At 40.1% G+C, this 11,737-nt stretch overlaps 17 non-coding genes across 17 annotated transcripts; all 17 read right to left on the minus strand.

Moving 5' to 3' along the window:
* Positions 1 to 5,075: 5,075 nt before the first annotated feature.
* Trnar-ccu lies at positions 5,076 to 5,166 on the minus strand. The gene is given in 2 exon segments: positions 5,076 to 5,111; positions 5,130 to 5,166. It is a non-coding gene; the product is annotated as a tRNA-Arg (tRNA).
* Positions 5,167 to 5,383: 217 nt separating this feature from the next.
* On the minus strand, positions 5,384 to 5,474 carry Trnar-ccu. The gene is given in 2 exon segments: positions 5,384 to 5,419; positions 5,438 to 5,474. It is a non-coding gene; the product is annotated as a tRNA-Arg (tRNA).
* A 217-nt stretch (positions 5,475 to 5,691) lies between these two features.
* Trnar-ccu lies at positions 5,692 to 5,782 on the minus strand. The gene is given in 2 exon segments: positions 5,692 to 5,727; positions 5,746 to 5,782. It is a non-coding gene; the product is annotated as a tRNA-Arg (tRNA).
* Positions 5,783 to 5,996: 214 nt separating this feature from the next.
* On the minus strand, positions 5,997 to 6,087 carry Trnar-ccu. The gene is given in 2 exon segments: positions 5,997 to 6,032; positions 6,051 to 6,087. It is a non-coding gene; the product is annotated as a tRNA-Arg (tRNA).
* A 215-nt stretch (positions 6,088 to 6,302) lies between these two features.
* Positions 6,303 to 6,393, minus strand: Trnar-ccu. The gene is given in 2 exon segments: positions 6,303 to 6,338; positions 6,357 to 6,393. It is a non-coding gene; the product is annotated as a tRNA-Arg (tRNA).
* Positions 6,394 to 6,607: 214 nt separating this feature from the next.
* Trnar-ccu lies at positions 6,608 to 6,698 on the minus strand. Its single transcript is given in 2 exon segments — positions 6,608 to 6,643; positions 6,662 to 6,698. It is a non-coding gene; the product is annotated as a tRNA-Arg (tRNA).
* Positions 6,699 to 6,911: 213 nt separating this feature from the next.
* Positions 6,912 to 7,002, minus strand: Trnar-ccu. The gene is given in 2 exon segments: positions 6,912 to 6,947; positions 6,966 to 7,002. It is a non-coding gene; the product is annotated as a tRNA-Arg (tRNA).
* A 213-nt stretch (positions 7,003 to 7,215) lies between these two features.
* Trnar-ccu lies at positions 7,216 to 7,306 on the minus strand. Its single transcript is given in 2 exon segments — positions 7,216 to 7,251; positions 7,270 to 7,306. It is a non-coding gene; the product is annotated as a tRNA-Arg (tRNA).
* Positions 7,307 to 7,521: 215 nt separating this feature from the next.
* Positions 7,522 to 7,612, minus strand: Trnar-ccu. The gene is given in 2 exon segments: positions 7,522 to 7,557; positions 7,576 to 7,612. It is a non-coding gene; the product is annotated as a tRNA-Arg (tRNA).
* A 520-nt stretch (positions 7,613 to 8,132) lies between these two features.
* Positions 8,133 to 8,223, minus strand: Trnar-ccu. The gene is given in 2 exon segments: positions 8,133 to 8,168; positions 8,187 to 8,223. It is a non-coding gene; the product is annotated as a tRNA-Arg (tRNA).
* A 216-nt stretch (positions 8,224 to 8,439) lies between these two features.
* On the minus strand, positions 8,440 to 8,530 carry Trnar-ccu. Its single transcript is given in 2 exon segments — positions 8,440 to 8,475; positions 8,494 to 8,530. It is a non-coding gene; the product is annotated as a tRNA-Arg (tRNA).
* A 217-nt stretch (positions 8,531 to 8,747) lies between these two features.
* Positions 8,748 to 8,838, minus strand: Trnar-ccu. Its single transcript is given in 2 exon segments — positions 8,748 to 8,783; positions 8,802 to 8,838. It is a non-coding gene; the product is annotated as a tRNA-Arg (tRNA).
* A 217-nt stretch (positions 8,839 to 9,055) lies between these two features.
* Positions 9,056 to 9,146, minus strand: Trnar-ccu. Its single transcript is given in 2 exon segments — positions 9,056 to 9,091; positions 9,110 to 9,146. It is a non-coding gene; the product is annotated as a tRNA-Arg (tRNA).
* A 217-nt stretch (positions 9,147 to 9,363) lies between these two features.
* Positions 9,364 to 9,454, minus strand: Trnar-ccu. The gene is given in 2 exon segments: positions 9,364 to 9,399; positions 9,418 to 9,454. It is a non-coding gene; the product is annotated as a tRNA-Arg (tRNA).
* A 217-nt stretch (positions 9,455 to 9,671) lies between these two features.
* Positions 9,672 to 9,762, minus strand: Trnar-ccu. Its single transcript is given in 2 exon segments — positions 9,672 to 9,707; positions 9,726 to 9,762. It is a non-coding gene; the product is annotated as a tRNA-Arg (tRNA).
* A 217-nt stretch (positions 9,763 to 9,979) lies between these two features.
* Trnar-ccu lies at positions 9,980 to 10,070 on the minus strand. Its single transcript is given in 2 exon segments — positions 9,980 to 10,015; positions 10,034 to 10,070. It is a non-coding gene; the product is annotated as a tRNA-Arg (tRNA).
* An 835-nt stretch (positions 10,071 to 10,905) lies between these two features.
* On the minus strand, positions 10,906 to 10,996 carry Trnar-ccu. Its single transcript is given in 2 exon segments — positions 10,906 to 10,941; positions 10,960 to 10,996. It is a non-coding gene; the product is annotated as a tRNA-Arg (tRNA).
* Positions 10,997 to 11,737: the final 741 nt, after the last annotated feature.

Raw genomic sequence — 11,737 nt, forward strand, 5'->3', positions numbered from 1 at the left:
TTGAAATCTAACTGTACGGAATCTGTTGATTTATCTTTTCCCCATACATTCAGCCAAATATCTTTCCAATTGATATCTAAAGCAATTTGATTCCACCAAGAGATAGCTACTGGTTTCTTGAAATGTTTTTCCTGAGAACTTCATAACAAAATTTTGTTGTAAATAAATCAACAGACAGATCCTGTTCATCAACAGTGCATATTATGTTCCCTGAGGGGGGCTTTGTGGCAACCTCTGATAAAATTATCTTTTTCCACTCTGATGGAAGCGCTAATAAAATAACCCCATAACATTGTTGTATGGTACTAATATCCATCTCAGGTAAGGTGTCATGGACTATTTTCACAATAATGTGTCCAGACATGAATTTTGGAATGACTTCAAAACAAATATGTTTGATACAAATAATTCCACTTGAAATAAACGATTGAAACATAAGAGTTTTTCCATTAAATGTAATTAATGGATTTTTAAATAGTGGCTGATTCATGATGTCTTCTACATTTTTAAGTAATGGTCTTTTTTCCTTCGTTCAATTCATTCCATGCAGCTAATAGTTCAGCATAAAATGGGCTTATATTCTGTAAATAGGTTTTATCATATTCAAGAGATAATGCATAAATTCCTAAGTTCATTGTCAAAAGATGTGACATAAAATATACAATGGTTTGTTTCCAAATACAATTGAGCTGGCAATTGACAAAGACTCTCAGCAATTTCAGCCTCAATGCATATTTTCGTAAACGTAAATTTGGTATATTAAGACCTCCATCTAAACAAACACCAATGCATGTATTGTGTGCTATTTTGGCAGTTTTATTGTGCCACAAAAAATTCCTGAACAATTGAGTGAATTTATTCTCAACCCAATACGGAACAGGTAGTACAGTGAACATATACCACAAACGAGAGCTCATCAAGATATTAATAACAATGGCTCTGCCTTGTAAAGTAAGTTGTCTCTGCGAAGCCATGAATTTAACAGTGCTTGTATTTTGTCTATTTTCTTTCCCCAATTTAATGTTTCACACATTGCTTTGTCCATGCCAAAATAAATGCCCAGTATTTCTATACAATCCCTCTTAACTTTAACCGGAATTTTGATTGAAAAATCACTAAACCTATTTTTACCCAATAACAAAATTTCAGATTTTTCAATGTTGATTTTTGCACCTGTTGCCTCACAATATAGGTTAACTGTACTAAATGTTTCAAGGACAGAGTTAACATCTGAGACAGTAATTGTAGTGTCATCAGCATGTTGGTATATTAAAGAGTTAATATCATTGCTGATGCTAATTCCATGAATATCAGGATTATTTCTGATGATTAAATTCAGTGGCTCTGATATCAAAACGTATAGCATAGAACTCATTGGATCCCTTGCCGAACTCCACGGGTTAGTGTGAAATACGGTGTCAAATGGCCATTGCACTTCACAGAACTCTTTATATCAGTATATAAGATCTTAATCCATGAAATGAATAAATCTCCAAAGTTAAATTTCCTAAGAATTTGAAATAAATATTGGTGTGAAACCCTGTCAAAAGCTTTTTCTTGATCTATTTTTATGAGATATGAGTCATCATTACGATTATTGATAACATCAATAACATCTCGAACAGAGTGAAGGTTGTTGGCTATGTCTCTTCCTGGTACACAACAAGATTGTTCAGGGGAGACAATTGAAGCCATGACATTTCTCAATCTCAACGATAACACTCTTGATATGAGTTTAGAATCTACATTAATCAATGAAATAGGTCTATAACACTTAATGTCTCTCTTGTCTCCTTTCTTTTTATAAAACAAACTGATAATACTCTTTTTCATGGAACGAGAAAGATTATGTTCTTTGTGTATACCATCCACAACTTCTAAAAAGAAGGGACATAAAATATCCCAAAACTTTAAATAAAACTCAACAGTTAGCCCGTCCGGGCCAGGTGATTTATTCTTTTTCATTCCTTTGAGTGCCACTGTAAGCTCACTCTGAGAAATAGGTAGGTCACATGAATTTTTTTCTTCCTCAGAAAGTTTTTTTTCAATGTTATCAATGAGGCCCTGTTGTTTTACTAAATTACATTGCTCGGCATTAAATAAGGATGAGTAAAATTGCTGAGCAGTATCCAAAATATCCTCTGTGCTCCTGGCTATCGTACCATCTTCCTTGAAGAGTGATGTTATTGAATTAGCCTGTTGTTTAGTTTTTTCAAGATTCAGAAAGTAACTGGTGTTTCTATCTGAATCCAGCGTGCACTGTGCTTTTGACCTGAGAATGGCACCCTTGCATTTATTATTCTCATATATCTCAAGTTCATTTTCCAATGATTGTAAATCAGTAGATGTATAGCCAGGAATGGAGGATATTTTATGATATTCAATTCTAAGCTTATTTTGAATTTTGTAATAATCAGCTTTTGCTTGGTTGCCTTTTTAGATGCATAAAATCTGGAAAATGTTTTGAACTTGTATTTTAAGTTATCCCACCATATCAATGGCTCTGTTTTAAGTAAAGGGCACTGTTTTGCCTCCTCTATTAATGCAATAATTCTTAGGTAGAATGTAAAATCTTCCAGAAGCTGATTATTAAAAATCCATACCCCAGGACCTCTTTCTACTGAAGAAAAGTCCAACCTCAGTGCAACTATGCTGTGATCACTCACAGAGGAGTATCTAATGTAACTGTTTATAGCGCTTGTAATAAGATCTCTTGAAACAATTATGAGATCAATTCTAGATTGTTTAAGAACTCCTAACACATACTGCATTCTAGTAAACTCTTTTTGTCATAGTTTTATACCTCCATATATCAACAAAGTTGTTATTGGTGAGAAAATTGTTTAAAACGTTGCTACTTTGAATGTTAAACGATGTATTATTTATGCCCTTATCAAGTAAAGGATTTATTATCTCATTAAAATCCCCAGCACAAATTAAATGTTCTTTTTCAATCCATTTTCTTAAATTGTTGAAGAAATGTATTCTCTCCTTAATCTCATTTGGGGCATACACATTTAATAAACTCACTGTTCTATCTTCAATAGATAAAGAAGCCTTTATTATTCTTCCATCTTCATCTTTTTAAGCATCGTAACTTTTTGCTCAAAACCAGTTGAGACTAATATCGCTACACCTCTTCTGTCATTTTCTGCATTAGAATATAAAATAGTTCCTGGCCATAAATGTTTATATTTTTCTATATATTCATCTGACCAAAAGGTTTCCTGCAAAAAATGCAATATCAACGTGCGAATTCTGAATTAGTGCAAATACATTTTGCATTTTAGCTATATCACGGAGTCCATTTACATTCCATGACCATATTGTGACCATTACAATAAAGAGCAATAGATGGATAATGAACAACATTATGAGGTTTCCATAACACTTTTCGACACACCTGATAGTTCTCTTCTGTCGTTGACCTTTTCTGCTTTCTTTTTCTTTTGTTGGTCTTTTTGCTTTCTCTCACTTTATTTTTCAAGTCATTGCTATGTATTACTGTGTCTGTTAACTTTGGCTGTAGTTTGTGCCTTCTTGCACGTTTACGTGAAGAAATTGTCCACTTAGCAGGTGTTACAAGTGTTTGTTGAATGTCTTTATCATCTTCTGTTATGTCAAGTCTATCTTGAGACAAAGCGTTCTTGTCCGTGCTGTCATTGTCCTTCTCCTTGTCACAACTAGGAATGATCTCAGAAGACGGAACTGCACGTGGATGTGGTTCCTCAGCCTTTCTTTCCTTTTCTTCTCCTTTTCTCTCTTCCTCTTCATTGTCTTTTTCTTCTTCTGGTCCATCTGTATGGTTCTCATTTGACTCATGGTCCAGAGGAACCTCATCCCAAGATTTCGTTGGGGCTAGCTCTCTCTCCAGCTCAGAATCAGAAACACTGCTCTGATCATTATCTTCAACATCAGAGAAACAGTTGCAAATATCAATTGAACGAAAACATATATCGCAATTGCGTTCCTGTTTTCTTTCTGCATTGCAATTTCTGGCTATATGCCCTTGTCCATTGCATTTAAAGCATTTGGTATTTGGGCAATCTTTGACCATGTGGCCCCCAGAATTGCACTTGAAACATAAACGCTCTTGATTGTTATGTATAACTCTAAAGTACCTATATCCATCTAGGGTGTTAAATCCCATAGAATATGGTAATGAGGTGCACTGAGGGGGAAATACAACCCGCACATATCGTGTTCCGTCAAAAATGTTTGTGCCTTTCAGAGTCCTGTGTTGTATATCACTTTTCATTGTTATTCCTCTTTTGATGAGAAGCCTTTCAATTTCTACATCATCAATGTAAGGCGGGAGATGTAAAAATGACACCACCACGCTGTCACTGTGAAGAAGTCTAAATGAGATGTGTTGATCTCCTATGACCAAGTCATCGGTTTCTGCAAGAATCCTTGCTTCGGTAGTATCTGGGACTGTTACGTCATAGCAATCGGTGCCTTTCAAAACACATGCCCACACATCAGATACATATTCCACCAATGCATTGGATAGCATAGTTGCACTTATAACTTTATTATCTCCAACATGAACTTCAATTGTGCAGTCTTTCTGATACTTTCTTTTTGATTTGATGTCCGCCATTTTGTATCCAGTCGGCAAGATATCAACAAGAAAGACAAAGTCTTGAGCACGCACCAAAGTGCTTGCTAATACGGCAGGTTCACCTACAATTACATTGTGAATGTTCTCCTACCTTCTAAGCACCGAATTGAAATCCAGACGCAAGTATAAACGATGATATCCGAGAAAATCTATCACTCTCTCGTCAACACGTCCACACACCTCCGAATCAAGGGAGGTCTGAGGCCGGTGCCTTATCCATTGGGCCACGTGGGCTTGGTGACATACAGCCGTTTTCAGGGTAACAATGTAACACCCAAACTTCTGGAGGGTTAGTGTTATGATTTGTTTACACTGATCGATGCCTGAAAGGCAATGCAATTACCAATTCTTTTCAGTTATAGAAAAAGGCAAAGGTGGGTGTCAATTCTCACTATGTGTATTGTTGAAAAACGTAAAAACAAAGAAGAAAACAATTGCAAAAAGAATGCATTACCCACGACGGGACTCGAACCCGCAATCCCCGGCTATCACCAATGTCTTAGTGTAGGAGGCCGGTGCCTTATCCATTGGGCCACGTGGGCTTGGTGACATACAGCCGTTTTCAGGGTAACAATGTAACACCCAAACTTCTGGAGGGTTAGTGTTATGATTTGTTTACACTGATCGATGCCTGAAAGGCAATGCACTTACCAATTCTTTTCAGTTATAGAAAAAGGCAAAGGTGGGTGTCAATTCTCACTATGTGTATTGTTGAAAAACGTAAAAACAAAGAAGAAAACAATTGCAAAAAGAATGCATTACCCACGACGGGACTCGAACCCGCAATCCCCGGCTATCACCAATGTCTTAGTGTAGGAGGCCGGTGCCTTATCCATTGGGCCACGTGGGCTTGGTGACATACAGCAGTTTTCAAGGTAACAGTGTAACACCCAAACTGCTTGAGGGTTAGTGTTATGATTTGTTTACACTGATCGATGCCTGAAAGGCAATGCACTTACCAATTCTTTTCAGTTATAGAAAAAGGCAAAGGTGGGTGTCAATTCTCACTATGTGTATTGTTGAAAAACGTAAAAACAAAGAAGAAAACAATTGCAAAAAGAATGCATTACCCACGACGGGACTCGAACCCGCAATCCCCGGCTATCACCAATGTCTTAGTGTAGGAGGCCGGTGCCTTATCCATTGGGCCACGTGGGCTTGGTGAAATACAGCAGTTTTCAGGGTAACAGTGTAACACCCAAACTTCTGGAGGGTTAGTGTTATGATTTGTTTACACTGATCGATGCCTGAAAGGCAATGCACTTACCAATTCTTTTCAGTTATAGAAAAAGGCAAAGGTGGGTGTCAATTCTCACTATGTGTATTGTTGAAAACGTAAAAAAACAAAGAAAACAATTGCAAAAGAATGCATTACCCACGACGGGACTCGAACCCGCAATCCCCGGCTATCACCAATGTCTTAGTGTAGGAGGCCGGTGCCTTATCCATTGGGCCACGTGGGCTTGGTGAAATACAGCCGTTTTCAGGGTAACAGTGTAACACCCAAACTTCTGGAGGGTTAGTGTTATGATTTGTTTACACTGATCGATGCCTGAAAGGCAATGCACATACCAATTCTTTTCAGTTATAGAAAAAGGCAAAGGTGGGTGTCAATTCTCACTATGTGTATTGTTGAAAAACGTAAAAAAAGAAGAAAACAATTGCAAAAAGAATGCATTACCCACGACGGGACTCGAACCCGCAATCCCCGGCTATCACCAATGTCTTAGTGTAGGAGGCCGGTGCCTTATCCATTGGGCCACGTGGGCTTGGTGAAATACAGCAGTTTTCAGGGTAACAGTGTAACACCCAAACTGCTTGAGGGTTAGTGTTATGATTTGTTTACACTGATCGATGCCTGAAAGGCAATGCACTTACCAATTCTTTTCAGTTATAGAAAAAGGCAAAGGTGGTTGTCAATTCTCACTATGTGTATTGTTGAAAAACGTAAAAACAAAGAAAACAATTGCAAAAAGAATGCATTACCCACGACGGGACTCGAACCCGCAATCCCCGGCTATCACCAATGTCTTAGTGTAGGAGGCCGGTGCCTTATCCATTGGGCCACGTGGGCTTGGTGAAATACAGCCGTTTTCAGGGTAACAGTGTAACACCCAAACTTCTGGAGGGTTAGTGTTATGATTTGTTTACACTGATCGATGCCTGAAAGGCAATGCACTTACCAATTCTTTTCAGTTATAGAAAAGGCAAAGGTGGGTGTCAATTCTCACTATGTGTATTGTTGAAAACGTAAAACAAAGAAGAAAACAATTGCAAAAGAATGCATTACCCACGACGGGACTCGAACCCGCAATCCCCGGCTATCACCAATGTCTTAGTGTAGGAGGCCGGTGCCTTATCCATTGGGCCACGTGGGCTTGGTGAAATACAGCCGTTTTCAGGGTAACAGTGTAACACCCAAACTTCTGGAGGGTTAGTGTTATGATTTGTTTACACTGATCGATGCCTGAAAGGCAATGCACTTACAATTCTTTTCAGTTATAGAAAAGGCAAAGGTGGGTGTCAATTCTCACTATGTGTATTGTTGAAAACGTAAAACAAAGAAGAAAACAATTGCAAAAAGAATGCATTACCCACGACGGGACTCGAACCCGCAATCCCCGGCTATCACCAATGTCTTAGTGTAGGAGGCCGGTGCCTTATCCATTGGGCCACGTGGGCTTGGTGAAATACAGCCGTTTTCAGTGTAACAGTGTAACACCCAAACTTCTGGAGGGTTAGTGTTATGATTTGTTTACACTGATCGATGCCTGAAAGGCAATGCACTTACCAATTCTTTTCAGTTATAGAAAAAGGCAAAGGTGGGTGTCAATTCTCACTATGTGTATTGTTGAAAAACGTAAAACAAAAAGAAAACAATTGCAAAAAGAATGCATTACCCACGACGGGACTCGAACCCGCAATCCCCGGCTATCACCAATGTCTTAGTGTAGGAGGCCGGTGCCTTATCCATTGGGCCACGTGGGCTTGGTGAAATACAGCCGTTTTCAGGGTAACAGTGTAACACCCAAACTGCTTGAGGGTTAGTGTTATGATTTGTTTACACTGATCGATGCCTGAAAGGCAATGCACTTACCAATTCTTTTCAGTTATAGAAAAAGGCAAAGGTGGGTGTCAATTCTCACTATGTGTATTGTTGAAAAACGTAAAAACAAAGAAGAAAACAATTGCAAAAAGAATGCATTACCCACGACGGGACTCGAACCCGCAATCCCGGCTATCACCAATGTCTTAGTGTAGGAGGCCGGTGCCTTATCCATTAGGCCACGTGGGCTTGGTGAAATACAGCCGTTTTCAGGGTAACAGTGTAACACCCAAACTTCTGGAGGGTTAGTGTTATGATTTGTTTACACTGATCGATGCCTGAAAGGCAATGCACTTACCAATTCTTTTCAGTTATAGAAAAGGCAAAGGTGGGTGTCAATTCTCACTATGTGTATTGTTGAAAAACGTAAAACAAAGAAGAAAACAATTGCAAAAAATGCATTACCCACGACGGGACTCGAACCCGCAATCCCCGGCTATCACCAATGTCTTAGTGTAGGAGGCCGGTGCCTTATCCATTGGGCCACGTGGGCTTGGTGAAATACAGCAGTTTTCAGGGGTAACAGTGTAACACCCAAACTTCTGGAGGGTTAGTGTTATGATTTGTTTACACTGATCGATGCCTGAAAGGCAATGCACTTACCAATTCTTTTCAGTTATAGAAAAAGGCAAAGGTGGGTGTCAATTCTCACTATGTGTATTGTTGAAAAACGTAAAACAAAAAGAAAACAATTGCAAAAAGAATGCATTACCCACGACGGGACTCGAACCCGCAATCCCCGGCTATCACCAATGTCTTAGTGTAGGAGGCCGGTGCCTTATCCATTGGGCCACGTGGGCTTGGTGACATACAGCCGTTTTCAGGGTAACAGTGTAACACCCAAACTTCTGGAGGGTTAGTGTTATGATTTGTTTACACTGATCGATGCCTGAAAGGCAATGCACTTACCAATTCTTTTCAGTTATAGAAAAAGGCAAAGGTGGGTGTCAATTCTCACTATGTGTATTGTTGAAAAACGTAAAAACAAAGAAGAAAACAATTGCAAAAAGAATGCATTACCCACGACGGGACTCGAACCCGCAATCCCCGGCTATCACCAATGTCTTAGTGTAGGAGGCCGGTGCCTTATCCATTGGGCCACGTGGGCTTGGTGAAATACAGCCGTTTTCAGGGTAACAGTGTAACACCCAAACTGCTTGAGGGTTAGTGTTATGATTTGTTTACACTGATCGATGCCTGAAAGGCAATGCACTTACCAATTCTTTTCAGTTATAGAAAAAGGCAAAGGTGGGTGTCAATTCTCACTATGTGTATTGTTGAAAAACGTAAAAACAAAGAAGAAAACAATTGCAAAAAGAATGCATTACCCACGACGGGACTCGAACCCGCAATCCCCGGCTATCACCAATGTCTTAGTGTAGGAGGCCGGTGCCTTATCCATTGGGCCACGTGGGCTTGGTGAAATACAGCCGTTTTCAGGGTAACAGTGTAACACCCAAACTGCTGGAGGGTTAGTGTTATGATTTGTTTACACTGATCGATGCCTGAAAGGCAATGCACTTACCAATTCTTTTCAGTTATAGAAAAAGGCAAAGGTGGGTGTCAATTCTCACTATGTGTATTGTTGAAAAACGTAAAAACAAAGAAGAAAACAATTGCAAAAAGAATGCATTACCCACGACGGGACTCGAACCCGCAATCCCCGGCTATCACCAATGTCTTAGTGTAGGAGGCCGGTGCCTTATCCATTGGGCCACGTGGGCTTGGTGAAATACAGCCGTTTTCAGTGTAACAGTGTAACACCCAAACTTCTGGAGGGTTAGTGTTATGATTTGTTTACACTGATCGATGCCTGAAAGGCAATGCACTTACCAATTCTTTTCAGTTATAGAAAAAGGCAAAGGTGGGTGTCAATTCTCACCATGTGTATTGTTGAAAACGTAAAAAAAACAAAGAAAACAATTGCAAAAAAGAATGCATTACCCACGACGGGACTCGAACCCGCAATCCCCGGCTATCACCAATGTCTTAGTGTAGGAGGCCGGTGCCTTATCCATTGGGCCACGTGGGCTTGGTGAAATACAGCCGTTTTCAGTGTAACAGTGTAACATCGCAAACTTCTTGAGGGGTTAGTGTTATGATTTGTTTACGCACTGATCGATGCCTGAAAGGCAATGCACTTACCAATTCTTTTCAGTTATAGAAAAGGCAAAGGTGGGTGTCAATTCTCACTATGTGTATTGTTGAAAACGTAAAACAAAGAAGAAAACAATTGCAAAAGAATGCATTACCCACGACGGGACTCGAACCCGCAATCCCCGGCTATCACCAATGTCTTAGTGTAGGAGGCCGGTGCCTTATCCATTGGGCCACGTGGGCTTGGTGACATACAGCCGTTTTCGGTGGTAACAGTGTAACACCTAAACTTCTGGAGGGTTAGTGTTATGATTTGTTTACACTGATCGATGCCTGAAAGGCAATGCACGCCACCAATTCTTTTCAGTTATAGAGAAAAAGGCAAAGGTGGGTGTCAATTCTCATTATGTGTATTGTTGAAAAACGTAAAAACAAAGAAGAAAACAATTGCAAAAGAATGCATTACCACGACGGGACTCGAACCCGCAATCCCCGGCTATCACCAATGTCTTAGTGTAGGAGGCCGGTGCCTTATCCATTGGGCCACGTGGGCTTGGTGAAATACAGCCGTTTTCAGGGTAACAAGTGTAACACCCCGAAACTGCTTGAGGGTTAGTGTTATGATTTGTTTACACTGATCGATGCCTGAAAGGCAATGCACTTACCAATTCTTTTCAGTTATAGAAAAAGGCAAAGGTGGGTGTCAATTCTCACTATGTGTATTGTTGAAAACGTAAAAAACAAGAAGAAAACAATTGCAAAAGAATGCATTACCCACGACGGGACTCGAACCCGCAATCCCCGGCTATCACCAATGTCTTAGTGTAGGGAGGCCGGTGCCTTATCCATTGGGCCACGTGGGCTTGGTGAAATACAGCCGTTTTCAGGGTAACAGTGTAACAATCAAACTTCTTGAGGGTTAGTGTTATGATTTGTTTACACTGATCGATGCCTGAAAGGCAATGCACTTTACCAATTCTTTTCAGTTATAGAAAAAGGCAAAGGTGTGTGTCCATTTTCACTATGTGTATTGTTGAAAACGTAAAACAAAGAAGAAAACAATTGCAAAAGAATGCATTACCCACGACGGGACTCGAACCCGCAATCCCCGGCTATCACCCATGTCATAGTGTAGGAGGCCGGTGCCTTATCCATTGGGCCACGTGGGCTTGGTGAAATCACAGCAGTTTTCAGGGTAAATATGTAACACCCAAACTTCTGGAGGGTTAGTGTTATGATTTGTTTACACTGATCGATGCCTGAAAGGCAATGCACTTACCAATTCTTTTCAGTTATAGAAAAAGGCAAGGTGGGTGTCAATTCTCATTATGTGTATTGTTGAAAACGTAAAAACAAAGAAGAAAAACAATTGCAAAAAGAATGCATTACCTAACGACGGGACTCGAAAGCCGCAATCCCCGGCTATCACCAATGTCTTAGTGTAGGAGGCCGGTGCCTTATCCATTGGGCCACGTGGGCTTGGTGACATACAGCCGTTTTCAGGTGTATTAGTGTAACACCCAAACCTTGAGTGGTTAGTGTTATGATTTGTTTACACTGATCGATGCCTGAAGAGCAATGCACTTACCAATTCTTTTCAGTTATAGAAAAAAGGCAAAGGTGGTTGTCAATTCTCACTATGTGTGTTGTTGAAAAACGTAAAAACAAAGAAGAAAACAATTGCAAAAAGAATGCATTACCCACGGCGGGACCCGGAGGCCGCAATCCCCGGCTATCACCCATGTCATAGTGTGAGGAGGCCGGTGCCTTATCCATTGGGCCGCGTGGGCTTGGTGAAATACAGCAGTTTTCAAGGTAACGTAGCAACACCCAAACCGCTTGAGGTTAGTGTTATGATTTGTTTACACCTGATCCGATGCCTGAAAGGCAATGCACTTACCAATTCTTTT

Source organism: Haliotis rubra, unplaced genomic scaffold, assembly GCF_003918875.1.
Source record: "Haliotis rubra isolate DU_JTF1 unplaced genomic scaffold, ASM391887v1 Scf2043, whole genome shotgun sequence".
NCBI lineage: Eukaryota > Metazoa > Mollusca > Gastropoda > Lepetellida > Haliotidae > Haliotis > Haliotis rubra.